Source organism: Haemaphysalis longicornis, unplaced genomic scaffold (assembly GCF_048455015.1).
Source record: "Haemaphysalis longicornis isolate Haplotype H1 unplaced genomic scaffold, Haemaphysalis longicornis Haplotype H1 scaffold_88, whole genome shotgun sequence".
NCBI lineage: Eukaryota > Metazoa > Arthropoda > Arachnida > Ixodida > Ixodidae > Haemaphysalis > Haemaphysalis longicornis.
Window position 1 is genome coordinate 125,480 of NW_027526456.1, and position 24,278 is coordinate 149,757.

The window sequence follows — 24,278 nt, forward strand, 5'->3', positions numbered from 1 at the left end:
GCGCAGGTACCGTGAAGACACTCTCGACATTGCCCCGCACGACGACACAATAAAGCTCGGAAGCTCGCCGGCCAACATGACCTGCATGTAAGTGCGGAGGAATGGGTCTCTTTGATCTCTCAGGAACATGAACCTTGAAACAACCTGCCTCAAGAAGAGATGCCCTAGACCCAGTCCTCCACTGCCTACTGTTCGAAACAAGTTCGTTCTCGACGTTCGCTCCCACCCGGAGTTCCACACGAAGGTGGCGAACACACGGTGAAACAGCTGAAGGTTCGTTCGTGTACAAAACAACGCCTGCAGCACATACCATATCTTTGCTGCCAGGAAAACGTTACAAACGGTGGCGCGTGCAAAAATTGACAGGCCTCTCCCGTTCCATCGTTCCGTCTGAGAACGCGCCACTGTCGCCTTTTCGCGCCAAAATGTCGTGTTCTCTCTGTACCGATTCAATGGTACGCCTAGGTACAACGCTGGGGTGGTTTCCCACTGAACGTTTTCGAACACCCTGGGAGGGTCATCCCACTCCCCATGCCACAACCCCAAACACTTGTCTCTGTTCAACACACTCCCGCTCATATCGCAATAGTTCTGCGTGATGCGCAGAGCATTGCGGACACTTTCCTGGTCTGTGGCAAAAATGGCCACGTCATCTGCATACGCGAGTATGCGCACCTCGCTAGACTTTAACTGAAACCCGTGGACATTTTCACTACCTATTATCTTTCTACACAAGGGTTCAAGGAAGAGAGAAAATAACAATGGAGACATGGGGCAACCCTGTCTGACAGATGAGCGAACGTCAATACGCCTCGACAGCTCGCCGTTAACTATTAACCTGGTCGTGCAGTTTAAGTACGCCATGCGCACACCTTTGCAAAGGAGCGACCCAAGCCCCACATACTTTAAAATAGAAAAAAGAACTTCGTGGGGGACTCGATCGAAAGCCTTCGAGAGGTCTATTTGTAGCATAGCTACTCTGAAGTACTCACTGTCACAGTATTCTAGAATGCTTCTAGCGACATGGATATTCGTGAAAATCGACCTACCACGGATACCACATGTCTGGTGAACTCCAACAAGATCGCCAATCACAGATTGTAGCCTATTTGCAAGAACCTTCATTAATATTTTATAATCAACGTTCGTGAGCGTTATCGGCCTGTAGCCATTTACACTTTTAAGTTTCGCTTCCTCCTCACTCTTTGGCAACAAAATTGTGTGGGCTCTCGAAAATGAGATGGGCAATGCCCCCTTCTCCAACGCTTCTGAGTACAACTTCTGCAAAGCTACAGCCATTTCATATTTAAATTCCTTATAAAAGACGGCAGTCAGACCATCTGGTCTAGGCGCCTTGCCTGGGTTTAAATCCTCTATGGCCTTAATTACTTCTGCGACAGTGATTTCACGCTCCAACGATTCAGTTTGTACAGACTCCAGTTTGGGTAGGCATAAAAGGAATTCTTCATTAAACCCCTTTTTGCGGGGGACCTGAAGGGAGAAGAGTTCAGCATAGTGTTCCTCGAAGGCATTCTGGATGGAAACCTGCTCGCTCCGCACCACACCTTTATATTCTATTTCCAAGATTTCATTTTTACGCGCGTACAGCTTTTCATCCGACAAGGTTCGCTTTGTGGGCGCTTCACCACCTAACAGTTTCTCCGACCGCGCCCGGATTACTGCGCCTCTGTATTTCTGCTCGTCGATTGCTTCTAATTTCAGCTTAATATCCCTAACATCTTCTATGAAAGTCTGAGACTTATCTGTTTCCTGTCTGAGTAGTTTTTCTAAGTGCTTTCTTAAGCTTTTTTCCTCCATACGTGCCTGATGTTGGATTGTACCTCCCCTTTCAATGGCTTTCATTTTCACGCATTGTTTGAAAAATTCCCACTTCTCCTCATTGCTCTTGCTGTCCTGCGATAAAAGGGACGCGATGGCTTCCTTGGTTGCTTCAGCAAACACTTCATCCTCTAGCAATTTAGCATTAAATTTCCACATCTCATAGCATATTTTTTTCTTTTTCTTTTGTCCTAACGTGACCATAACTAAGCTGTGATCGCTGAAGGACACAGGCTCTACACAATAATTTTCACACAGCACTGCCAACTCAGTTGACACGTAAATCCTGTCAAGCCGTGCTTGACTTGCCCCCTGATGATGGGTAAAATGATTACTTTTCCCTCCACAGGCTAGGTGGGCAGCGTCAACCAAATCCAAACGCGCCACTATTCCTGTAAGGAAGTCGGCGCTCGCATCCCTACACTTCACCCCCCCTAGACGATCTTCGGTTTGCAACACACAATTAAAATCCCCCAAAAGAATAACTTGTTTGTCACACTCTATAAGGGGCTCAATGTCCCGAAAAAACTCACACCTCTCTTTGACCTTCGTGGGGGCATATACACACACAACACGAAAGCTACATGCGCCCCTCGAAAAGTCACACGCCACAAATCTCCCTTTCTGACAGGCCACTACACTCTCAATTACAACACCGACCGCATTCTTAATGCATAAACAGCAGCCAGCCGAGTTTCCGTCCGCGTGGCTTACACAAACATTGAAACGCGCTCGAAACGGGGCGACCATGCAGTCTGTACCATTTTCGCTGTCTACCTTGGTCTCTTGGATGGCGACCACGTCCAGCTCTCTCTCGTGTAGCAGCCGCTGCACCTGGTATTGCTTTCGCCTGCAGCTCAGTCCACGCACATTGAGCGTTCCCACTCGAAGTGGGCCGCCCAAAGACGACACTCTTAACGCAAGCACGGGAGAGATTGTTCACCCTCGCACATCCATGGACCACCCGAAACCAGTACGATGACTCACTTTTGGCTCGGCGGCGGGTGTTCACCGGCGCCGTCACCTGTTGCTGCGTGTGCGCGATCGCGGGACGCTGTTCTCGTGGTGGGAACGTATTTTCCTTTCTTCCCCGTCGCCGTCTTCCATTCATTTTCTATGCGCCGCAGCCTTTGCGCCGCGACCACCTCCTCTCCCTTCTCGCGGGGACGCTTCGCGCTGGCCTGCGACACATCCATGGCCCCCCCGCTGTCGCTCTCCTCCTCTCTCGTCTGTCTCACCTCCTCTTCCTGTACAACCTCGCTCTCCTCCGGCATTGAGTTTGCTGGCGCACCCTCCTGCTCCTTTTCGCCATGCTTTCCGCCTTCCTCGGCGTCTCCCTCGGCCGTAGCTGCTTCCGCGGCCATCTTGGCTCCGTCGTCGTTCGTTGTTGCGGTGGCCTCCGCCGGTGCTGCAACGCCGACACCGCTGCGCTCGTTGTCGGGCGTAGTCAAAGCCGCGGTCGCCGCTGTCTCTGCTTCCTCCTCGTCCATCAGGTTATTCGTGGTGTCGCTGGGTCGTCCGTTGCCTGCTACGCGTGCGTACGTGCGCACGCAATCCTGCCTAGTGTGCCCAAAACCGCGACACTTTGCACACTGCGGCGTCTGGCAGTCGCGCCTGATATGCCCCTTCATCCTGCAACGTAGGCATGTAGGCGCGCGGCCCGGCACCACACACAACACCGCCCCTTCTCCGTACGCGAACAGATCGGGGATGGCGTCCGGCGTGATCCCTTCGTGCAGCACCATGCGCACAGTTCGCGTCGTGGAGTCTGGAAGATCGAACCCTGGCACCTTCCATTCGTCCAACTTTACTTCCTTCACTTCCCCAAAATCTTGCAACAGCCTTACTAGCGCTTCATTTGGGTCATCGAACGGAACCCAATGTAGCTTTAAGGTAACCTCTTGCTTCGCAGGGTCTATCACTGCGCAATAGCGTCCCTTTACCTTGAGTCCTGCACTCCTCACGAGCGCCTCCTTCGCCTGTGCCGACCTCAACTTCACGAGCCACACGTGGCTCATTTGGTAGGGCCCTATGCCACTCACCGCCTTTATCACGCCGAGTTCCTCCAGGGGTGCACGAAAGTCCTCGATGCGGTACGGCCGTGCGTCCAGATCTCCGTGCAGAACAACGCAGGCCTTCATCCCCTCGTTCGCCGGCAGCGCGGGCAGCAGGAAACGGTAGCCGGCGGGCGGCCCGCTCGGCGGCGAAACCGGTCCGATGGCGAGAATCGAAGCCTTACGTGCCTTTTTATAACACATTACACCAACAACCAGCATCTCTACCATTTCACCTGTTGTTCGGCAGGACACACGGCCGCCGCAACACATCACTCCATATCCTAGGGATCCCGCGACGTCGCACGAAGCCCTCAAGTCGCCGAACATTGCTGCGCGCACTTGGGGAACACTTTTGGAAACGAATGTGGCCTTGAGTCGTTGTGGTCACGCTGGCTAGACGTTGGGGAATGCTTCCGTTTGTCGCACATTAGCCGCAGGTGCTCCGGAAGTGCGAAATGCCTGCTTTCACGACCTTCGAGGGGCAGATAGAAAGACGAGTCAGTCACAGGTAATCCGCCGCGCCCAACGAAGGGTGGAAAATCGGCTAACTCGCCCGCTGCGCTGCGGCGAAGCATCATCTAGTGGTCCTTCCGCGCCCCCGCCACCGCCAGGGGGCAAACGAAACTTGGTGGGGGAAAAAAAAATAGAAACAACTCTTTGAACGCAAATTAATACGGAAAGTTTTAAAAAGCAAAAGAGGATGCCATCGGCACTCGGTGTTCCCAGGTGGTCTCCCTCCCAAGTACTGACCGAGCCCAATGCTGCTTAGCTTCGGTGATCGGACGAGAACCGGCGTATTCAGCATGGTATGGCCGATGGCGAGAATCGAAGCCTTACGTGCCTTTTTATAACACATTACACCAACAACCAGCATCTCTACCATTTCACCTGTTGTTCGGCAGGACACACGGCCGCCGCAACACATCACTCCATATCCTAGGGATCCCACGACGTCGCACGAAGCCCTCAAGTCGCCGAACATTGCTGCGCGCACTTGGGGAACACTTTTGGAAACGAATGTGGCCTTGAGTCGTTGTGGTCACGCTGGCTAGACGTTGGGGAATGCTTCCGTTTGTCGCACATTAGCCGCAGGTGCTCCGGAAGTGCGAAATGCCTGCTTTCACGACCTTCGAGGGGCAGATAGAAAGACGAGTCAGTCACAGGTAATCCGCCGCGCCCAACGAAGGGTGGAAAATCGGCTAACTCGCCCGCTGCGCTGCGGCGAAGCATCATCTAGTGGTCCTTCCGCGCCCCCGCCACCGCCAGGGGGCAAACGAAACTTGGTGGGGGAAAAAAAAATAGAAACAACTCTTTGAACGCAAATTAATACGGAAAGTTTTAAAAAGCAAAAGAGGATGCCATCGGCACTCGGTGTTCCCAGGTGGTCTCCCTCCCAAGTACTGACCGAGCCCAATGCTGCTTAGCTTCGGTGATCGGACGAGAACCGGCGTATTCAGCATGGTATGGCCGATGGCGAGAATCGAAGCCTTACGTGCCTTTTTATAACACATTACACCAACAACCAGCATCTCTACCATTTCACCTGTTGTTCGGCAGGACACACGGCCGCCGCAACACATCACTCCATATCCTAGGGATCCCGCGACGTCGCACGAAGCCCTCAAGTCGCCGAACATTGCTGCGCGCACTTGGGGAACACTTTTGGAAACGAATGTGGCCTTGAGTCGTTGTGGTCACGCTGGCTAGACGTTGGGGAATGCTTCCGTTTGTCGCACATTAGCCGCAGGTGCTCCGGAAGTGCGAAATGCCTGCTTTCACGACCTTCGAGGGGCAGATAGAAAGACGAGTCAGTCACAGGTAATCCGCCGCGCCCAACGAAGGGTGGAAAATCGGCTAACTCGCCCGCTGCGCTGCGGCGAAGCATCATCTAGTGGTCCTTCCGCGCCCCCGCCACCGCCAGGGGGCAAACGAAACTTGGTGGGGGAAAAAAAAAATAGAAACAACTCTTTGAACGCAAATTAATACGGAAAGTTTTAAAAAGCAAAAGAGGATGCCATCGGCACTCGGTGTTCCCAGGTGGTCTCCCTCCCAAGTACTGACCGAGCCCAATGCTGCTTAGCTTCGGTGATCGGACGAGAACCGGCGTATTCAGCATGGTATGGCCGATGGCGAGAATCGAAGCCTTACGTGCCTTTTTATAACACATTACACCAACAACCAGCATCTCTACCATTTCACCTGTTGTTCGGCAGGACACACGGCCGCCGCAACACATCACTCCATATCCTAGGGATCCCACGACGTCGCACGAAGCCCTCAAGTCGCCGAACATTGCTGCGCGCACTTGGGGAACACTTTTGGAAACGAATGTGGCCTTGAGTCGTTGTGGTCACGCTGGCTAGACGTTGGGGAATGCTTCCGTTTGTCGCACATTAGCCGCAGGTGCTCCGGAAGTGCGAAATGCCTGCTTTCACGACCTTCGAGGGGCAGATAGAAAGACGAGTCAGTCACAGGTAATCCGCCGCGCCCAACGAAGGGTGGAAAATCGGCTAACTCGCCCGCTGCGCTGCGGCGAAGCATCATCTAGTGGTCCTTCCGCGCCCCCGCCACCGCCAGGGGGCAAACGAAACTTGGTGGGGGAAAAAAAAATAGAAACAACTCTTTGAACGCAAATTAATACGAAAAGTTTTAAAAAGCAAAAGAGGATGCCATCGGCACTCGGTGTTCCCAGGTGGTCTCCCTCCCAAGTACTGACCGAGCCCAATGCTGCTTAGCTTCGGTGATCGGACGAGAACCGGCGTATTCAGCATGGTATGGCCGATTTTTTTTTTTTTTTTGGTAGCATGGTATGTCCGATGGCGAGAATCGAAGCCTTACGTCGAAGCCTTACGTGCCTTTTTATAACACATTACACCAACAACCAGCATCTCTACCATTTCACCTGTTGTTCGGCAGGACACACGGCCGCCGCAACACATCACTCCATATCCTAGGGATCCCGCGACGTCGCACGAAGCCCTCAAGTCGCCGAACATTGCTGCGCGCACTTGGGGAACACTTTTGGAAACGAATGTGGCCTTGAGTCGTTGTGGTCACGCTGGCTAGACGTTGGGGAATGCTTCCGTTTGTCGCACATTAGCCGCAGGTGCTCCGGAAGTGCGAAATGCCTGCTTTCACGACCTTCGAGGGGCAGATAGAAAGACGAGTCAGTCACAGGTAATCCGCCGCGCCCAACGAAGGGTGGAAAATCGGCTAACTCGCCCGCTGCGCTGCGGCGAAGCATCATCTAGTGGTCCTTCCGCGCCCCCGCCACCGCCAGGGGGCAAACGAAACTTGGTGGGGGAAAAAAAAATAGAAACAACTCTTTGAACGCAAATTAATACGAAAAGTTTTAAAAAGCAAAAGAGGATGCCATCGGCACTCGGTGTTCCCAGGTGGTCTCCCTCCCAAGTACTGACCGAGCCCAATGCTGCTTAGCTTCGGTGATCGGACGAGAACCGGCGTATTCAGCATGGTATGGCCGATTTTTTTTTTTTTTTTGGTAGCATGGTATGTCCGATGGCGAGAATCGAAGCCTTACGTCGAAGCCTTACGTGCCTTTTTATAACACATTACACCAACAACCAGCATCTCTACCATTTCACCTGTTGTTCGGCAGGACACACGGCCGCCGCAACACATCACTCCATATCCTAGGGATCCCGCGACGTCGCACGAAGCCCTCAAGTCGCCGAACATTGCTGCGCGCACTTGGGGAACACTTTTGGAAACGAATGTGGCCTTGAGTCGTTGTGGTCACGCTGGCTAGACGTTGGGGAATGCTTCCGTTTGTCGCACATTAGCCGCAGGTGCTCCGGAAGTGCGAAATGCCTGCTTTCACGACCTTCGAGGGGCAGATAGAAAGACGAGTCAGTCACAGGTAATCCGCCGCGCCCAACGAAGGGTGGAAAATCGGCTAACTCGCCCGCTGCGCTGCGGCGAAGCATCATCTAGTGGTCCTTCCGCGCCCCCGCCACCGCCAGGGGGCAAACGAAACTTGGTGGGGGAAAAAAAAATAGAAACAACTCTTTGAACGCAAATTAATACGGAAAGTTTTAAAAAGCAAAAGAGGATGCCATCGGCACTCGGTGTTCCCAGGTGGTCTCCCTCCCAAGTACTGACCGAGCCCAATGCTGCTTAGCTTCGGTGATCGGACGAGAACCGGCGTATTCAGCATGGTATGGCCGATGGCGAGAATCGAAGCCTTACGTGCCTTTTTATAACACATTACACCAACAACCACCATCTCTACCATTTCACCTGTTGTTCGGCAGGACACACGGCCGCCGCAACACATCACTCCATATCCTAGGGATCCCGCGACGTCGCACGAAGCCCTCAAGTCGCCGAACATTGCTGCGCGCACTTGGGGAACACTTTTGGAAACGAATGTGGCCTTGAGTCGTTGTGGTCACGCTGGCTAGACGTTGGGGAATGCTTCCGTTTGTCGCACATTAGCCGCAGGTGCTCCGGAAGTGCGAAATGCCTGCTTTCACGACCTTCGAGGGGCAGATAGAAAGACGAGTCAGTCACAGGTAATCCGCCGCGCCCAACGAAGGGTGGAAAATCGGCTAACTCGCCCGCTGCGCTGCGGCGAAGCATCATCTAGTGGTCCTTCCGCGCCCCCGCCACCGCCAGGGGGCAAACGAAACTTGGTGGGGGAAAAAAAAAATAGAAACAACTCTTTGAACGCAAATTAATACGGAAAGTTTTAAAAAGCAAAAGAGCATGCCATCGGCACTCGGTGTTCCCAGGTGGTCTCCCTCCCAAGTACTGACCGAGCCCAATGCTGCTTAGCTTCGGTGATCGGACGAGAACCGGCGTATTCAGCATGGTATGGCCGATGGCGAGAATCGAAGCCTTACGTGCCTTTTTATAACACATTACACCAACAACCAGCATCTCTACCATTTCACCTGTTGTTCGGCAGGACACACGGCCGCCGCAACACATCACTCCATATCCTAGGGATCCCGCGACGTCGCACGAAGCCCTCAAGTCGCCGAACATTGCTGCGCGCACTTGGGGAACACTTTTGGAAACGAATGTGGCCTTGAGTCGTTGTGGTCACGCTGGCTAGACGTTGGGGAATGCTTCCGTTTGTCGCACATTAGCCGCAGGTGCTCCGGAAGTGCGAAATGCCTGCTTTCACGACCTTCGAGGGGCAGATAGAAAGACGAGTCAGTCACAGGTAATCCGCCGCGCCCAACGAAGGGTGGAAAATCGGCTAACTCGCCCGCTGCGCTGCGGCGAAGCATCATCTAGTGGTCCTTCCGCGCCCCCGCCACCGCCAGGGGGCAAACGAAACTTGGTGGGGGAAAAAAAATAGAAACAACTCTTTGAACGCAAATTAATACGGAAAGTTTTAAAAAGCAAAAGAGGATGCCATCGGCACTCGGTGTTCCCAGGTGGTCTCCCTCCCAAGTACTGACCGAGCCCAATGCTGCTTAGCTTCGGTGATCGGACGAGAACCGGCGTATTCAGCATGGTATGGCCGATGGCGAGAATCGAAGCCTTACGTGCCTTTTTATAACACATTACACCAACAACCAGCATCTCTACCATTTCACCTGTTGTTCGGCAGGACACACGGCCGCCGCAACACATCACTCCATATCCTAGGGATCCCGCGACGTCGCACGAAGCCCTCAAGTCGCCGAACATTGCTGCGCGCACTTGGGGAACACTTTTGGAAACGAATGTGGCCTTGAGTCGTTGTGGTCACGCTGGCTAGACGTTGGGGAATGCTTCCGTTTGTCGCACATTAGCCGCAGGTGCTCCGGAAGTGCGAAATGCCTGCTTTCACGACCTTCGAGGGGCAGATAGAAAGACGAGTCAGTCACAGGTAATCCGCCGCGCCCAACGAAGGGTGGAAAATCGGCTAACTCGCCCGCTGCGCTGCGGCGAAGCATCATCTAGTGGTCCTTCCGCGCCCCCGCCACCGCCAGGGGGCAAACGAAACTTGGTGGGGGAAAAAAAATAGAAACAACTCTTTGAACGCAAATTAATACGGAAAGTTTTAAAAAGCAAAAGAGGATGCCATCGGCACTCCGTGTTCCCAGGTGGTCTCCCTCCCAAGTACTGACCGAGCCCAATGCTGCTTAGCTTCGGTGATCGGACGAGAACCGGCGTATTCAGCATGGTATGGCCGATGGCGAGAATCGAAGCCTTACGTGCCTTTTTATAACACATTACACCAACAACCAGCATCTCTACCATTTCACCTGTTGTTCGGCAGGACACACGGCCGCCGCAACACATCACTCCATATCCTAGGGATCCCGCGACGTCGCACGAAGCCCTCAAGTCGCCGAACATTGCTGCGCGCACTTGGGGAACACTTTTGGAAACGAATGTGGCCTTGAGTCGTTGTGGTCACGCTGGCTAGACGTTGGGGAATGCTTCCGTTTGTCGCACATTAGCCGCAGGTGCTCCGGAAGTGCGAAATGCCTGCTTTCACGACCTTCGAGGGGCAGATAGAAAGACGAGTCAGTCACAGGTAATCCGCCGCGCCCAACGAAGGGTGGAAAATCGGCTAACTCGCCCGCTGCGCTGCGGCGAAGCATCATCTAGTGGTCCTTCCGCGCCCCCGCCACCGCCAGGGGGCAAACGAAACTTGGTGGGGGAAAAAAAAAATAGAAACAACTCTTTGAACGCAAATTAATACGGAAAGTTTTAAAAAGCAAAAGAGGATGCCATCGGCACTCGGTGTTCCCAGGTGGTCTCCCTCCCAAGTACTGACCGAGCCCAATGCTGCTTAGCTTCGGTGATCGGACGAGAACCGGCGTATTCAGCATGGTATGGCCGATGGCGAGAATCGAAGCCTTACGTGCCTTTTTATAACACATTACACCAACAACCAGCATCTCTACCATTTCACCTGTTGTTCGGCAGGACACACGGCCGCCGCAACACATCACTCCATATCCTAGGGATCCCGCGACGTCGCACGAAGCCCTCAAGTCGCCGAACATTGCTGCGCGCACTTGGGGAACACTTTTGGAAACGAATGTGGCCTTGAGTCGTTGTGGTCACGCTGGCTAGACGTTGGGGAATGCTTCCGTTTGTCGCACATTAGCCGCAGGTGCTCCGGAAGTGCGAAATGCCTGCTTTCACAACCTTCGAGGGGCAGATAGAAAGACGAGTCAGTCACAGGTAATCCGCCGCGCCCAACGAAGGGTGGAAAATCGGCTTACTCGCCCGCTGCGCTGCGGCGAAGCATCATCTAGTGGTCCTTCCGCGCCCCCGCCACCGCCAGGGGGCAAACGAAACTTGGTGGGGGAAAAAAAAAATAGAAACAACTCTTTGAACGCAAATTAATACGGAAAGTTTTAAAAAGCAAAAGAGGATGCCATCGGCACTCGGTGTTCCCAGGTGGTCTCCCTCCCAAGTACTGACCGAGCCCAATGCTGCTTAGCTTCGGTGATCGGACGAGAACCGGCGTATTCAGCATGGTATGGCCGATGGCGAGAATCGAAGCCTTACGTGCCTTTTTATAACACATTACACCAACAACCAGCATCTCTACCATTTCACCTGTTGTTCGGCAGGACACACGGCCGCCGCAACACATCACTCCATATCCTAGGGATCCCGCGACGTCGCACGAAGCCCTCAAGTCGCCGAACATTGCTGCGCGCACTTGGGGAACACTTTTGGAAACGAATGTGGCCTTGAGTCGTTGTGGTCACGCTGGCTAGACGTTGGGGAATGCTTCCGTTTGTCGCACATTAGCCGCAGGTGCTCCGGAAGTGCGAAATGCCTGCTTTCACGACCTTCGAGGGGCAGATAGAAAGACGAGTCAGTCACAGGTAATCCGCCGCGCCCAACGAAGGGTGGAAAATCGGCTAACTCGCCCGCTGCGCTGCGGCGAAGCATCATCTAGTGGTCCTTCCGCGCCCCCGCCACCGCCAGGGGGCAAACGAAACTTGGTGGGGGAAAAAAAAATAGAAACAACTCTTTGAACGCAAATTAATACGGAAAGTTTTAAAAAGCAAAAGAGGATGCCATCGGCACTCGGTGTTCCCAGGTGGTCTCCCTCCCAAGTACTGACCGAGCCCAATGCTGCTTAGCTTCGGTGATCGGACGAGAACCGGCGTATTCAGCATGGTATGGCCGATGGCGAGAATCGAAGCCTTACGTGCCTTTTTATAACACATTACACCAACAACCAGCATCTCTACCATTTCACCTGTTGTTCGGCAGGACACACGGCCGCCGCAACACATCACTCCATATCCTAGGGATCCCGCGACGTCGCACGAAGCCCTCAAGTCGCCGAACATTGCTGCGCGCACTTGGGGAACACTTTTGGAAACGAATGTGGCCTTGAGTCGTTGTGGTCACGCTGGCTAGACGTTGGGGAATGCTTCCGTTTGTCGCACATTAGCCGCAGGTGCTCCGGAAGTGCGAAATGCCTGCTTTCACGACCTTCGAGGGGCAGATAGAAAGACGAGTCAGTCACAGGTAATCCGCCGCGCCCAACGAAGGGTGGAAAATCGGCTAACTCGCCCGCTGCGCTGCGGCGAAGCATCATCTAGTGGTCCTTCCGCGCCCCCGCCACCGCCAGGGGGCAAACGAAACTTGGTGGGGGAAAAAAAAATAGAAACAACTCTTTGAACGCAAATTAATACGGAAAGTTTTAAAAAGCAAAAGAGGATGCCATCGGCACTCGGTGTTCCCAGGTGGTCTCCCTCCCAAGTACTGACCGAGCCCAATGCTGCTTAGCTTCGGTGATCGGACGAGAACCGGCGTATTCAGCATGGTATGGCCGATGGCGAGAATCGAAGCCTTACGTGCCTTTTTATAACACATTACACCAACAACCAGCATCTCTACCATTTCACCTGTTGTTCGGCAGGACACACGGCCGCCGCAACACATCACTCCATATCCTAGGGATCCCGCGACGTCGCACGAAGCCCTCAAGTCGCCGAACATTGCTGCGCGCACTTGGGGAACACTTTTGGAAACGAATGTGGCCTTGAGTCGTTGTGGTCACGCTGGCTAGACGTTGGGGAATGCTTCCGTTTGTCGCACATTAGCCGCAGGTGCTCCGGAAGTGCGAAATGCCTGCTTTCACGACCTTCGAGGGGCAGATAGAAAGACGAGTCAGTCACAGGTAATCCGCCGCGCCCAACGAAGGGTGGAAAATCGGCTAACTCGCCCGCTGCGCTGCGGCGAAGCATCATCTAGTGGTCCTTCCGCGCTCCCGCCACCGCCAGGGGGCAAACGAAACTTGGTGGGGGAAAAAAAAAATAGAAACAACTCTTTGAACGCAAATTAATACGGAAAGTTTTAAAAAGCAAAAGAGGATGCCATCGGCACTCGGTGTTCCCAGGTGGTCTCCCTCCCAAGTACTGACCGAGCCCAATGCTGCTTAGCTTCGGTGATCGGACGAGAACCGGCGTATTCAGCATGGTATGGCCGATGGCGAGAATCGAAGCCTTACGTGCCTTTTTATAAGACATTACACCAACAACCAGCATCTCTACCATTTCACCTGTTGTTCGGCAGGACACACGGCCGCCGCAACACATCACTCCATATCCTAGGGATCCCGCGACGTCGCACGAAGCCCTCAAGTCGCCGAACATTGCTGCGCGCACTTGGGGAACACTTTTGGAAACGAATGTGGCCTTGAGTCGTTGTGGTCACGCTGGCTAGACGTTGGGGAATGCTTCCGTTTGTCGCACATTAGCCGCAGGTGCTCCGGAAGTGCGAAATGCCTGCTTTCACGACCTTCGAGGGGCAGATAGAAAGACGAGTCAGTCACAGGTAATCCGCCGCGCCCAACGAAGGGTGGAAAATCGGCTAACTCGCCCGCTGCGCTGCGGCGAAGCATCATCTAGTGGTCCTTCCGCGCCCCCGCCACCGCCAGGGGGCAAACGAAACTTGGTGGGGGAAAAAAAAAATAGAAACAACTCTTTGAACGCAAATTAATACGGAAAGTTTTAAAAAGCAAAAGAGGATGCCATCGGCACTCGGTGTTCCCAGGTGGTCTCCCTCCCAAGTACTGACCGAGCCCAATGCTGCTTAGCTTCGGTGATCGGACGAGAACCGGCGTATTCAGCATGGTATGGCCGATGGCGAGAATCGAAGCCTTACGTTCCTTTTTATAACACATTACACCAACAACCAGCATCTCTACCATTTCACCTGTTGTTCGGCAGGACACACGGCCGCCGCAACACATCACTCCATATCCTAGGGATCCCGCGACGTCGCACGAAGCCCTCAAGTCGCCGAACATTGCTGCGCGCACTTGGGGAACACTTTTGGAAACGAATGTGGCCTTGAGTCGTTGTGGTCACGCTGGCTAGACGTTGGGGAATGCTTCCGTTTGTCGCACATTAGCCGCAGGTGCTCCGGAAGTGCGAAATGCCTGCTTTCACGACCTTCGAGGGGCAGATAGAAAGACGAGTCAGTCACAGGTAATCCGCCGCGCCCAACGAAGGGTGGAAAATCGGCTAACTCGCCCGCTGCGCTGCGGCGAAGCATCATCTAGTGGTCCTTCCGCGCCCCCGCCACCGCCAGGGGGCAAACGAAACTTGGTGGGGGAAAAAAAAAATAGAAACAACTCTTTGAACGCAAATTAATACGGAAAGTTTTAAAAAGCAAAAGAGGATGCCATCGGCACTCGGTGTTCCCAGGTGGTCTCCCTCCCAAGTACTGACCGAGCCCAATGCTGCTTAGCTTCGGTGATCGGACGAGAACCGGCGTATTCAGCATGGTATGGCCGATGGCGAGAATCGAAGCCTTACGTGCCTTTTTATAACACATTACACCAACAACCAGCATCTCTACCATTTCACCTGTTGTTCGGCAGGACACACGGCCGCCGCAACACATCACTCCATATCCTAGGGATCCCGCGACGTCGCACGAAGCCCTCAAGTCGCCGAACATTGCTGCGCGCACTTGGGGAACACTTTTGGAAACGAATGTGGCCTTGAGTCGTTGTGGTCACGCTGGCTAGACGTTGGGGAATGCTTCCGTTTGTCGCACATTAGCCGCAGGTGCTCCGGAAGTGCGAAATGCTGCTTTCACGACCTTCGAGGGGCAGATAGAAAGACGAGTCAGTCACAGGTAATCCGCCGCGCCCAACGAAGGGTGGAAAATCGGCTAACTCGCCCGCTGCGCTGCGGCGAAGCATCATCTAGTGGTCCTTCCGCGCCCCCGCCACCGCCAGGGGGCAAACGAAACTTGGTGGGGGAAAAAAAAAATAGAAACAACTCTTTGAACGCAAATTAATACGGAAAGTTTTAAAAAGCAAAAGAGGATGCCATCGGCACTCGGTGTTCCCAGGTGGTCTCCCTCCCAAGTACTGACCGAGCCCAATGCTGCTTAGCTTCGGTGATCGGACGAGAACCGGCGTATTCAGCATGGTATGGCCGATGGCGAGAATCGAAGCCTTACGTGCCTTTTTATAACACATTACACCAACAACCAGCATCTCTACCATTTCACCTGTTGTTCGGCAGGACACACGGCCGCCGCAACACATCACTCCATATCCTAGGGATCCCGCGACGTCGCACGAAGCCCTCAAGTCGCCGAACATTGCTGCGCGCACTTGGGGAACACTTTTGGAAACGAATGTGGCCTTGAGTCGTTGTGGTCACGCTGGCTAGACGTTGGGGAATGCTTCCGTTTGTCGCACATTAGCCGCAGGTGCTCCGGAAGTGCGAAATGCCTGCTTTCACGACCTTCGAGGGGCAGATAGAAAGACGAGTCAGTCACAGGTAATCCGCCGCGCCCAACGAAGGGTGGAAAATCGGCTAACTCGCCCGCTGCGCTGCGGCGAAGCATCATCTAGTGGTCCTTCCGCGCCCCCGCCACCGCCAGGGGGCAAACGAAACTTGGTGGGGGAAAAAAAAAATAGAAACAACTCTTTGAACGCAAATTAATACGGAAAGTTTTAAAAAGCAAAAGAGGATGCCATCGGCACTCGGTGTTCCCAGGTGGTCTCCCTCCCAAGTACTGACCGAGCCCAATGCTGCTTAGCTTCGGTGATCGGACGAGAACCGGCGTATTCAGCATGGTATGGCCGATGGCGAGAATCGAAGCCTTACGTGCCTTTTTATAACACATTACACCAACAACCAGCATCTCTACCATTTCACCTGTTGTTCGGCAGGACACACGGCCGCCGCAACACATCACTCCATATCCTAGGGATCCCGCGACGTCGCACGAAGCCCTCAAGTCGCCGAACATTGCTGCGCGCACTTGGGGAACACTTTTGGAAACGAATGTGGCCTTGAGTCGTTGTGGTCACGCTGGCTAGACGTTGGGGAATGCTTCCGTTTGTCGCACATTAGCCGCAGGTGCTCCGGAAGTGCGAAATGCCTGCTTTCACGACCTTCGAGGGGCAGATAGAAAGACGAGTCAGTCACAGGTAATCCGCCGCGCCCAACGAAGGGTGGAAAATCGGCTAACTCGCCCGCTGCGCTGCGGCGAAGCATCATCTAGTGGTCCTTCCGCGCCCCCGCCACCGCCGGGGGGCAAACGAAACTTGGTGGGGGAAAAAAAAAATAGAAACAACTCTTTGAACGCAAATTAATACGGAAAGTTTTAAAAAGCAAAAGAGGATGCCATCGGCACTCGGTGTTCCCAGGTGGTCTCCCTCCCAAGTACTGACCGAGCCCAATGCTGCTTAGCTTCGGTGATCGGACGAGAACCGGCGTATTCAGCATGGTATGGCCGATGGCGAGAATCGAAGCCTTACGTGCCTTTTTATAACACATTACACCAACAACCAGCATCTCTACCATTTCACCTGTTGTTCGGCAGGACACACGGCCGCCGCAACACATCACTCCATATCCTAGGGATCCCGCGACGTCGCACGAAGCCCTCAAGTCGCCGAACATTGCTGCGCGCACTTGGGGAACACTTTTGGAAACGAATGTGGCCTTGAGTCGTTGTGGTCACGCTGGCTAGACGTTGGGGAATGCTTCCGTTTGTCGCACATTAGCCGCAGGTGCTCCGGAAGTGCGAAATGCCTGCTTTCACGACCTTCGAGGGGCAGATAGAAAGACGAGTCAGTCACAGGTAATCCGCCGCGCCCAACGAAGGGTGGAAAATCGGCTAACTCGCCCGCTGCGCTGCGGCGAAGCATCATCTAGTGGTCCTTCCGCGCCCCCGCCACCGCCGGGGGGCAAACGAAACTTGGTGGGGGAAAAAAAAATAGAAACAACTCTTTGAACGCAAATTAATACGGAAAGTTTTAAAAAGCAAAAGAGGATGCCATCGGCACTCGGTGTTCCCAGGTGGTCTCCCTCCCAAGTACTGACCGAGCCCAATGCTGCTTAGCTTCGGTGACCGGACGAGAACCGGCGTATTCAGCATGGTATGGCCGATGGCGAGAATCGAAGCCTTACGTGCCTTTTTATAACACATTACACCAACAACCAGCATCTCTACCATTTCACCTGTTGTTCGGCAGGACACACGGCCGCCGCAACACATCACTCCATATCCTAGGGATCCCGCGACGTCGCACGAAGCCCTCAAGTCGCCGAACATTGCTGCGCGCACTTGGGGAACACTTTTGGAAACGAATGTGGCCTTGAGTCGTTGTGGTCACGCTGGCTAGACGTTGGGGAATGCTTCCGTTTGTCGCACATTAGCCGCAGGTGCTCCGGAAGTGCGAAATGCCTGCTTTCACGACCTTCGAGGGGCAGATAGAAAGACGAGTCAGTCACAGGTAATCCGCCGCGCCCAACGAAGGGTGGAAAATCGGCTAACTCGCCCGCTGCGCTGCGGCGAAGCATCATCTAGTGGTCCTTCCGCGCCCCCGCCACCGCCAGGGGGCAAACGAAACTTGGTGGGGGAAAAAAAAATAGAAACAACTCTTTGAACGCAAATTAATACGGAAAGTTTTAAAAAGCAAAAGAGGATGCCATCGGCACTCGGTGTTCCCAGGTGGTCTCCCTCCCAAGTACTGACCGAGCCCAATGCTGCTTAGCTTCGGTGATCGGACGAGAACCGGCGTATTCAGCATGGTATGGCCGATGGCGAGAATCGAAGCCTTACGTGCCTTTTTATAACACATTACACCAACAACCAGCATCTCTACCATTTCACCTGTTGTTCGGCAGGACACACGGCCGCCGCAACACATCACTCCATATCCTAGGGATCCCGCGACGTCGCACGAAGCCCTCAAGTCGCCGAACATTGCTGCGCGCACTTGGGGAACACTTTTGGAAACGAATGTGGCCTTGAGTCGTTGTGGTCACGCTGGCTAGACGTTGGGGAATGCTTCCGTTTGTCGCACATTAGCCGCAGGTGCTCCGGAAGTGCGAAATGCCTGCTTTCACGACCTTCGAGGGGCAGATAGAAAGACGAGTCAGTCACAGGTAATCCGCCGCGCCCAACGAAGGGTGGAAAATCGGCTAACTCGCCCGCTGCGCTGCGGCGAAGCATCATCTAGTGGTCCTTCCGCGCCCCCGCCACCGCCAGGGGGCAAACGAAACTTGGTGGGGGAAAAAAAAATAGAAACAACTCTTTGAACGCAAATTAATACGGAAAGTTTTAAAAAGCAAAAGAGGATGCCATCGGCACTCGGTGTTCCCAGGTGGTCTCCCTCCCAAGTACTGACCGAGCCCAATGCTGCTTAGCTTCGGTGATCGGACGAGAACCGGCGTATTCAGCATGGTATGGCCGATGGCGAGAATCGAAGCCTTACGTGCCTTTTTATAACACATTACACCAACAACCAGCATCTCTACCATTTCACCTGTTGTTCGGCAGGACACACGGCCGCCGCAACACATCACTCCATATCCTAGGGATCCCGCGACGTCGCACGAAGCCCTCAAGTCGCCGAACATTGCTGCGCGCACTTGGGGAACACTTTTGGAAACGAATGTGGCCTTGAGTCGTTGTGGTCACGCTGGCTAGACGTTGGGGAATGCTTCCGTTTGTCGCACATTAGCCGCAGGTGCTCCGGAAGTGCGAAATGCCTGCTTTCACGACCTTCGAGGGGCAGATAGAAAGACGAGTCAGTCACAGGTAATCCGCCGCGCCCAACGAAGGGTGGAAAATCGGCTAACTCGCCCGCTGCGCTGCGGCGAAGCATCATCTAGTGGTCCTTCCGCGCCCCCGCCACCGCCAGGGGGCAAACGAAACTTGGTGGGGGAAAAAAAAATAGAAACAACTCTTTGAACGCAAATTAATACGGAAAGTTTTAAAAAGCAAAAGAGGATGCCATCGGCACTCGGTGTTCCCAGGTGGTCTCCCTCCCAAGTACTGACCGAGCCCAATGCTGCTTAGCTTCGGTGATCGGACGAGAACCGGCGTATTCAGCATGGTATGGCCGATGGCGAGAATCGAAGCCTTACGTGCCTTTTTATAACACATTACACCAACAACCAGCATCTCTACCATTTCACCTGTTGTTCGGCAGGACACACGGCCGCCGCAACACATCACTCCATATCCTAGGGATCCCGCGACGTCGCACGAAGCCCTCAAGTCGCCGAACATTGCTGCGCGCACTTGGGGAACACTTTTGGAAACGAATGTGGCCTTGAGTCGTTGTGGTCACGCTGGCTAGACGTTGGGGAATGCTTCCGTTTGTCGCACATTAGCCGCAGGTGCTCCGGAAGTGCGAAATGCCTGCTTTCACGACCTTCGAGGGGCAGATAGAAAGACGAGTCAGTCACAGGTAATCCGCCGCGCCCAACGAAGGGTGGAAAATCGGCTAACTCGCCCGCTGCGCTGCGGCGAAGCATCATCTAGTGGTCCTTCCGCGCCCCCGCCACCGCCAGGGGGCAAACGAAACTTGGTGGGGGAAAAAAAAATAGAAACAACTCTTTGAACGCAAATTAATACGGAAAGTTTTAAAAAGCAAAAGAGGATGCCATCGGCACTCGGTGTTCCCAGGTGGTCTCCCTCCCAAGTACTGACCGAGCCCAATGCTGCTTAGCTTCGGTGATCGGACGAGAACCGGCGTATTCAGCATGGTATGGCCGATGGCGAGAATCGAAGCCTTACGTGCCTTTTTATAACACATTACACCAACAACCAGCATCTCTACCATTTCACCTGTTGTTCGGCAGGACACACGGCCGCCGCAACACATCACTCCATATCCTAGGGATCCCGCGACGTCGCACGAAGCCCTCAAGTCGCCGAACATTGCTGCGCGCACTTGGGGAACACTTTTGGAAACGAATGTGGCCTTGAGTCGTTGTGGTCACGCTGGCTAGACGTTGGGGAATGCTTCCGTTTGTCGCACATTAGCCGCAGGTGCTCCGGAAGTGCGAAATGCCTGCTTTCACGACCTTCGAGGGGCAGATAGAAAGACGAGTCAGTCACAGGTAATCCGCCGCGCCCAACGAAGGGTGGAAAATCGGCTAACTCGCCCGCTGCGCTGCGGCGAAGCATCATCTAGTGGTCCTTCCGCGCCCCCGCCACCGCCAGGGGGCAAACGAAACTTGGTGGGGGAAAAAAAAATAGAAACAACTCTTTGAACGCAAATTAATACGGAAAGTTTTAAAAAGCAAAAGAGGATGCCATCGGCACTCGGTGTTCCCAGGTGGTCTCCCTCCCAAGTACTGACCGAGCCCAATGCTGCTTAGCTTCGGTGATCGGACGAGAACCGGCGTATTCAGCATGGTATGGCCGATGGCGAGAATCGAAGCCTTACGTGCCTTTTTATAACACATTACACCAACAACCAGCATCTCTACCATTTCACCTGTTGTTCGGCAGGACACACGGCCGCCGCAACACATCACTCCATATCCTAGGGATCCCGCGACGTCGCACGAAGCCCTCAAGTCGCCGAACATTGCTGCGCGCACTTGGGGAACACTTTTGGAAACGAATGTGGCCTTGAGTCGTTGTGGTCACGCTGGCTAGACGTTGGGGAATGCTTCCGTTTGTCGCACATTAGCCGCAGGTGCTCCGGAAGTGCGAAATGCCTGCTTTCACGACCTTCGAGGGGCAGATAGAAAGACGAGTCAGTCACAGGTAATCCGCCGCGCCCAACGAAGGGTGGAAAATCGGCTAACTCGCCCGCTGCGCTGCGGCGAAGCATCATCTAGTGGTCCTTCCGCGCCCCCGCCACCGCCAGGGGGCAAACGAAACTTGGTGGGGGAAAAAAAAAATAGAAACAACTCTTTGAACGCAAATTAATACGGAAAGTTTTAAAAAGCAAAAGAGGATGCCATCGGCACTCGGTGTTCCCAGGTGGTCTCCCTCCCAAGTACTGACCGAGCCCAATGCTGCTTAGCTTCGGTGATCGGACGAGAACCGGCGTATTCAGCATGGTATGGCCGATGGCGAGAATCGAAGCCTTACGTGCCTTTTTATAACACATTACACCAACAACCAGCATCTCTACCATTTCACCTGTTGTTCGGCAGGACACACGGCCGCCGCAACACATCACTCCATATCCTAGGGATCCCGCGACGTCGCACGAAGCCCTCAAGTCGCCGAACATTGCTGCGCGCACTTGGGGAACACTTTTGGAAACGAATGTGGCCTTGAGTCGTTGTGGTCACGCTGGCTAGACGTTGGGGAATGCTTCCGTTCGTCGCACATTAGCCGCAGGTGCTCCGGAAGTGCGAAATGCCTGCTTTCACGACCTTCGAGGGGCAGATAGAAAGACGAGTCAGTCACAGGTAATCCGCCGCGCCCAACGAAGGGTGGAAAATCGGCTAACTCGCCCGCTGCGCTGCGGCGAAGCATCATCTAGTGGTCCTTCCGCGCCCCCGCCACCGCCAGGGGGCAAACGAAACTTGGTGGGGGAAAAAAAATAGAAACAACTCTTTGAACGCAAATTAATACGGAAAGTTTTAAAAAGCAAAAGAGGATGCCATCGGCACTCGGTGTTCCCAGGTGGTCTCCCTCCCAAGTACTGACCGAGCCCAATGCTGCTTAGATTCGGTGATCAGACGAGAACCGGCGTATTCAGCATGGTATGGCCGATGGCGAGAATCGAAGCCTTACGTGCCTTTTTATAACACATTACACCAACAACCAGCATCTCTACCATTTCACCTGTTGTTCGGCAGGACACACGGCCGCCGCAACACATCACTCCATATCCTAGGGATCCCGCGACGTCGCACGAAGCCCTCAAGTCGCCGAACATTGCTGCGCGCACTTGGGGAACACTTTTGGAAACGAATGTGGCCTTGAGTCGTTGTGGTCACGCTGGCTAGACGTTGGGGAATGCTTCCGTTTGTCGCACATTAGCCGCAGGTGCTCCGGAAGTGCGAAATGCCTGCTTTCACGACCTTCGAGGGGCAGATAGAAAGACGAGTCAGTCACAGGTAATCCGCCGCGCCCAACGAAGGGTGGAAAATCGGCTAACTCGCCCGCTGCGCTGCGGCGAAGCATCATCTAGTGGTCCTTCCGCGCCCCCGCCACCGCCAGGGGGCAAACGAAACTTGGCGGGGGAAAAAAAAAATAGAAACAACTCTTTGAACGCAAATTAATACGGAAAGTTTTAAAAAGCAAAAGAGGATGCCATCGGCACTCGGTGTTCCCAGGTGGTCTCCCTCCCAAGTACTGACCGAGCCCAATGCTGCTTAGCTTCGGTGATCGGACGAGAACCGGCGTATTCAGCATGGTATGGCCGATGGCGAGAATCGAAGCCTTACGTGCCTTTTTATAACACATTACACCAACAACCAGCATCTCTACCATTTCACCTGTTGTTCGGCAGGACACACGGCCGCCGCAACACATCACTCCATATCCTAGGGATCCCGCGACGTCGCACGAAGCCCTCAAGTCGCCGAACATTGCTGCGCGCACTTGGGGAACACTTTTGGAAACGAATGTGGCCTTGAGTCGTTGTGGTCACGCTGGCTAGACGTTGGGGAATGCTTCCGTTTGTCGCACATTAGCCGCAGGTGCTCCGGAAGTGCGAAATGCCTGCTTTCACGACCTTCGAGGGGCAGATAGAAAGACGAGTCAGTCACAGGTAATCCGCCGCGCCCAACGAAGGGTGGAAAATCGGCTAACTCGCCCGCTGCGCTGCGGCGAAGCATCATCTAGTGGTCCTTCCGCGCCCCCGCCACCGCCAGGGGGCAAACGAAACTTGGTGGGGGAAAAAAAAATAGAAACAACTCTTTGAACGCAAATTAATACGGAAAGTTTTAAAAAGCAAAAGAGGATGCCATCGGCACTCGGTGTTCCCAGGTGGTCTCCCTCCCAAGTACTGACCGAGCCCAATGCTGCTTAGCTTCGGTGATCGGACGAGAACCGGCGTATTCAGCATGGTATGGCCGATGGCGAGAATCGAAGCCTTACGTGCCTTTTTATAACACATTACACCAACAACCAGCATCTCTACCATTTCACCTGTTGTTCGGCAGGACACACGGCCGCCGCAACACATCACTCCATATCCTAGGGATCCCGCGACGTCGCACGAAGCCCTCAAGTCGCCGAACATTGCTGCGCGCACTTGGGGAACACTTTTGGAAACGAATGTGGCCTTGAGTCGTTGTGGTCACGCTGGCTAGACGTTGGGGAATGCTTCCGTTTGTCGCACATTAGCCGCAGGTGCTCCGGAAGTGCGAAATGCCTGCTTTCACGACCTTCGAGGGGCAGATAGAAAGACGAGTCAGTCACAGGTAATCCGCCGCGCCCAACGAAGGGTGGAAAATCGGCTAACTCGCCCGCTGCGCTGCGGCGAAGCATCATCTAGTGGTCCTTCCGCGCCCCCGCCACCGCCAGGGGGCAAACGAAACTTGGTGGGGGAAAAAAAATAGAAACAACTCTTTGAACGCAAATTAATACGGAAAGTTTTAAAAAGCAAAAGAGGATGCCATCGGCACTCGGTGTTCCCAGGTGGTCTCCCTCCCAAGTACTGACCGAGCCCAATGCTGCTTAGCTTCGGTGATCGGACGAGAACCGGCGTATTCAGCATGGTATGGCCGATGGCGAGAATCGAAGCCTTACGTGCCTTTTTATAACACATTACACCAACAACCAGCATCTCTACCATTTCACCTGTTGTTCGGCAGGACACACGGCCGCCGCAACACATCACTCCATATCCTAGGGATCCCGCGACGTCGCACGAAGCCCTCAAGTCGCCGAACATTGCTGCGCGCACTTGGGGAACACTTTTGGAAACGAATGTGGCCTTGAGTCGTTGTGGTCACGCTGGCTAGACGTTGGGGAATGCTTCCGTTTGTCGCACATTAGCCGCAGGTGCTCCGGAAGTGCGAAATGCCTGCTTTCACGACCTTCGAGGGGCAGATAGAAAGACGAGTCAGTCACAGGTAATCCGCCGCGCCCAACGAAGGGTGGAAAATCGGCTAACTCGCCCGCTGCGCTGCGGCGAAGCATCATCTAGTGGTCCTTCCGCGCCCCCGCCACCGCCAGGGGGCAAACGAAACTTGG

At 54.1% G+C, this 24,278-nt stretch overlaps 28 non-coding genes and 2 pseudogenes across 28 annotated transcripts; all 30 read right to left on the bottom strand.

Annotated features, from left to right (window-relative positions):
* Window positions 1-4,597: 4,597 nt before the first annotated feature.
* LOC144151026 (5S ribosomal RNA) lies at window positions 4,598-4,716 on the bottom strand. The gene has a single exon (XR_013318635.1). It is a non-coding gene; the product is annotated as a 5S ribosomal RNA (ribosomal RNA).
* A 536-nt stretch (window positions 4,717-5,252) lies between these two features.
* LOC144151027 (5S ribosomal RNA) lies at window positions 5,253-5,371 on the bottom strand. Its single transcript, XR_013318636.1, has one exon. It is a non-coding gene; the product is annotated as a 5S ribosomal RNA (ribosomal RNA).
* Window positions 5,372-5,908: 537 nt separating this feature from the next.
* Window positions 5,909-6,027, bottom strand: LOC144151028 (5S ribosomal RNA). Its single transcript, XR_013318637.1, has one exon. It is a non-coding gene; the product is annotated as a 5S ribosomal RNA (ribosomal RNA).
* A 536-nt stretch (window positions 6,028-6,563) lies between these two features.
* LOC144151237 (5S ribosomal RNA) lies at window positions 6,564-6,682 on the bottom strand (annotated as a pseudogene).
* A 584-nt stretch (window positions 6,683-7,266) lies between these two features.
* On the bottom strand, window positions 7,267-7,385 carry LOC144151238 (5S ribosomal RNA; annotated as a pseudogene).
* Window positions 7,386-7,969: 584 nt separating this feature from the next.
* LOC144151029 (5S ribosomal RNA) lies at window positions 7,970-8,088 on the bottom strand. Its single transcript, XR_013318638.1, has one exon. It is a non-coding gene; the product is annotated as a 5S ribosomal RNA (ribosomal RNA).
* Window positions 8,089-8,625: 537 nt separating this feature from the next.
* LOC144151030 (5S ribosomal RNA) lies at window positions 8,626-8,744 on the bottom strand. The gene has a single exon (XR_013318639.1). It is a non-coding gene; the product is annotated as a 5S ribosomal RNA (ribosomal RNA).
* Window positions 8,745-9,279: 535 nt separating this feature from the next.
* Window positions 9,280-9,398, bottom strand: LOC144151032 (5S ribosomal RNA). The gene has a single exon (XR_013318640.1). It is a non-coding gene; the product is annotated as a 5S ribosomal RNA (ribosomal RNA).
* Window positions 9,399-9,933: 535 nt separating this feature from the next.
* Window positions 9,934-10,052, bottom strand: LOC144151206 (5S ribosomal RNA). Its single transcript, XR_013318807.1, has one exon. It is a non-coding gene; the product is annotated as a 5S ribosomal RNA (ribosomal RNA).
* A 537-nt stretch (window positions 10,053-10,589) lies between these two features.
* Window positions 10,590-10,708, bottom strand: LOC144151033 (5S ribosomal RNA). The gene has a single exon (XR_013318641.1). It is a non-coding gene; the product is annotated as a 5S ribosomal RNA (ribosomal RNA).
* A 537-nt stretch (window positions 10,709-11,245) lies between these two features.
* Window positions 11,246-11,364, bottom strand: LOC144151034 (5S ribosomal RNA). The gene has a single exon (XR_013318642.1). It is a non-coding gene; the product is annotated as a 5S ribosomal RNA (ribosomal RNA).
* Window positions 11,365-11,900: 536 nt separating this feature from the next.
* Window positions 11,901-12,019, bottom strand: LOC144151035 (5S ribosomal RNA). Its single transcript, XR_013318643.1, has one exon. It is a non-coding gene; the product is annotated as a 5S ribosomal RNA (ribosomal RNA).
* Window positions 12,020-12,555: 536 nt separating this feature from the next.
* LOC144151037 (5S ribosomal RNA) lies at window positions 12,556-12,674 on the bottom strand. Its single transcript, XR_013318645.1, has one exon. It is a non-coding gene; the product is annotated as a 5S ribosomal RNA (ribosomal RNA).
* Window positions 12,675-13,211: 537 nt separating this feature from the next.
* LOC144151038 (5S ribosomal RNA) lies at window positions 13,212-13,330 on the bottom strand. Its single transcript, XR_013318646.1, has one exon. It is a non-coding gene; the product is annotated as a 5S ribosomal RNA (ribosomal RNA).
* Window positions 13,331-13,867: 537 nt separating this feature from the next.
* LOC144151039 (5S ribosomal RNA) lies at window positions 13,868-13,986 on the bottom strand. Its single transcript, XR_013318647.1, has one exon. It is a non-coding gene; the product is annotated as a 5S ribosomal RNA (ribosomal RNA).
* Window positions 13,987-14,523: 537 nt separating this feature from the next.
* On the bottom strand, window positions 14,524-14,642 carry LOC144151040 (5S ribosomal RNA). Its single transcript, XR_013318648.1, has one exon. It is a non-coding gene; the product is annotated as a 5S ribosomal RNA (ribosomal RNA).
* A 536-nt stretch (window positions 14,643-15,178) lies between these two features.
* LOC144151041 (5S ribosomal RNA) lies at window positions 15,179-15,297 on the bottom strand. The gene has a single exon (XR_013318649.1). It is a non-coding gene; the product is annotated as a 5S ribosomal RNA (ribosomal RNA).
* A 537-nt stretch (window positions 15,298-15,834) lies between these two features.
* Window positions 15,835-15,953, bottom strand: LOC144151042 (5S ribosomal RNA). Its single transcript, XR_013318650.1, has one exon. It is a non-coding gene; the product is annotated as a 5S ribosomal RNA (ribosomal RNA).
* A 537-nt stretch (window positions 15,954-16,490) lies between these two features.
* Window positions 16,491-16,609, bottom strand: LOC144151043 (5S ribosomal RNA). Its single transcript, XR_013318651.1, has one exon. It is a non-coding gene; the product is annotated as a 5S ribosomal RNA (ribosomal RNA).
* Window positions 16,610-17,145: 536 nt separating this feature from the next.
* On the bottom strand, window positions 17,146-17,264 carry LOC144151191 (5S ribosomal RNA). The gene has a single exon (XR_013318793.1). It is a non-coding gene; the product is annotated as a 5S ribosomal RNA (ribosomal RNA).
* Window positions 17,265-17,800: 536 nt separating this feature from the next.
* Window positions 17,801-17,919, bottom strand: LOC144151044 (5S ribosomal RNA). Its single transcript, XR_013318652.1, has one exon. It is a non-coding gene; the product is annotated as a 5S ribosomal RNA (ribosomal RNA).
* A 536-nt stretch (window positions 17,920-18,455) lies between these two features.
* LOC144151045 (5S ribosomal RNA) lies at window positions 18,456-18,574 on the bottom strand. Its single transcript, XR_013318653.1, has one exon. It is a non-coding gene; the product is annotated as a 5S ribosomal RNA (ribosomal RNA).
* Window positions 18,575-19,110: 536 nt separating this feature from the next.
* Window positions 19,111-19,229, bottom strand: LOC144151046 (5S ribosomal RNA). Its single transcript, XR_013318654.1, has one exon. It is a non-coding gene; the product is annotated as a 5S ribosomal RNA (ribosomal RNA).
* A 536-nt stretch (window positions 19,230-19,765) lies between these two features.
* Window positions 19,766-19,884, bottom strand: LOC144151048 (5S ribosomal RNA). Its single transcript, XR_013318656.1, has one exon. It is a non-coding gene; the product is annotated as a 5S ribosomal RNA (ribosomal RNA).
* Window positions 19,885-20,420: 536 nt separating this feature from the next.
* Window positions 20,421-20,539, bottom strand: LOC144151049 (5S ribosomal RNA). Its single transcript, XR_013318657.1, has one exon. It is a non-coding gene; the product is annotated as a 5S ribosomal RNA (ribosomal RNA).
* Window positions 20,540-21,076: 537 nt separating this feature from the next.
* LOC144151050 (5S ribosomal RNA) lies at window positions 21,077-21,195 on the bottom strand. Its single transcript, XR_013318658.1, has one exon. It is a non-coding gene; the product is annotated as a 5S ribosomal RNA (ribosomal RNA).
* A 535-nt stretch (window positions 21,196-21,730) lies between these two features.
* LOC144151211 (5S ribosomal RNA) lies at window positions 21,731-21,849 on the bottom strand. The gene has a single exon (XR_013318811.1). It is a non-coding gene; the product is annotated as a 5S ribosomal RNA (ribosomal RNA).
* A 537-nt stretch (window positions 21,850-22,386) lies between these two features.
* Window positions 22,387-22,505, bottom strand: LOC144151051 (5S ribosomal RNA). Its single transcript, XR_013318659.1, has one exon. It is a non-coding gene; the product is annotated as a 5S ribosomal RNA (ribosomal RNA).
* Window positions 22,506-23,041: 536 nt separating this feature from the next.
* Window positions 23,042-23,160, bottom strand: LOC144151052 (5S ribosomal RNA). The gene has a single exon (XR_013318660.1). It is a non-coding gene; the product is annotated as a 5S ribosomal RNA (ribosomal RNA).
* A 535-nt stretch (window positions 23,161-23,695) lies between these two features.
* On the bottom strand, window positions 23,696-23,814 carry LOC144151053 (5S ribosomal RNA). Its single transcript, XR_013318661.1, has one exon. It is a non-coding gene; the product is annotated as a 5S ribosomal RNA (ribosomal RNA).
* Between the last annotated feature and the right edge of the window lie 464 nt (window positions 23,815-24,278).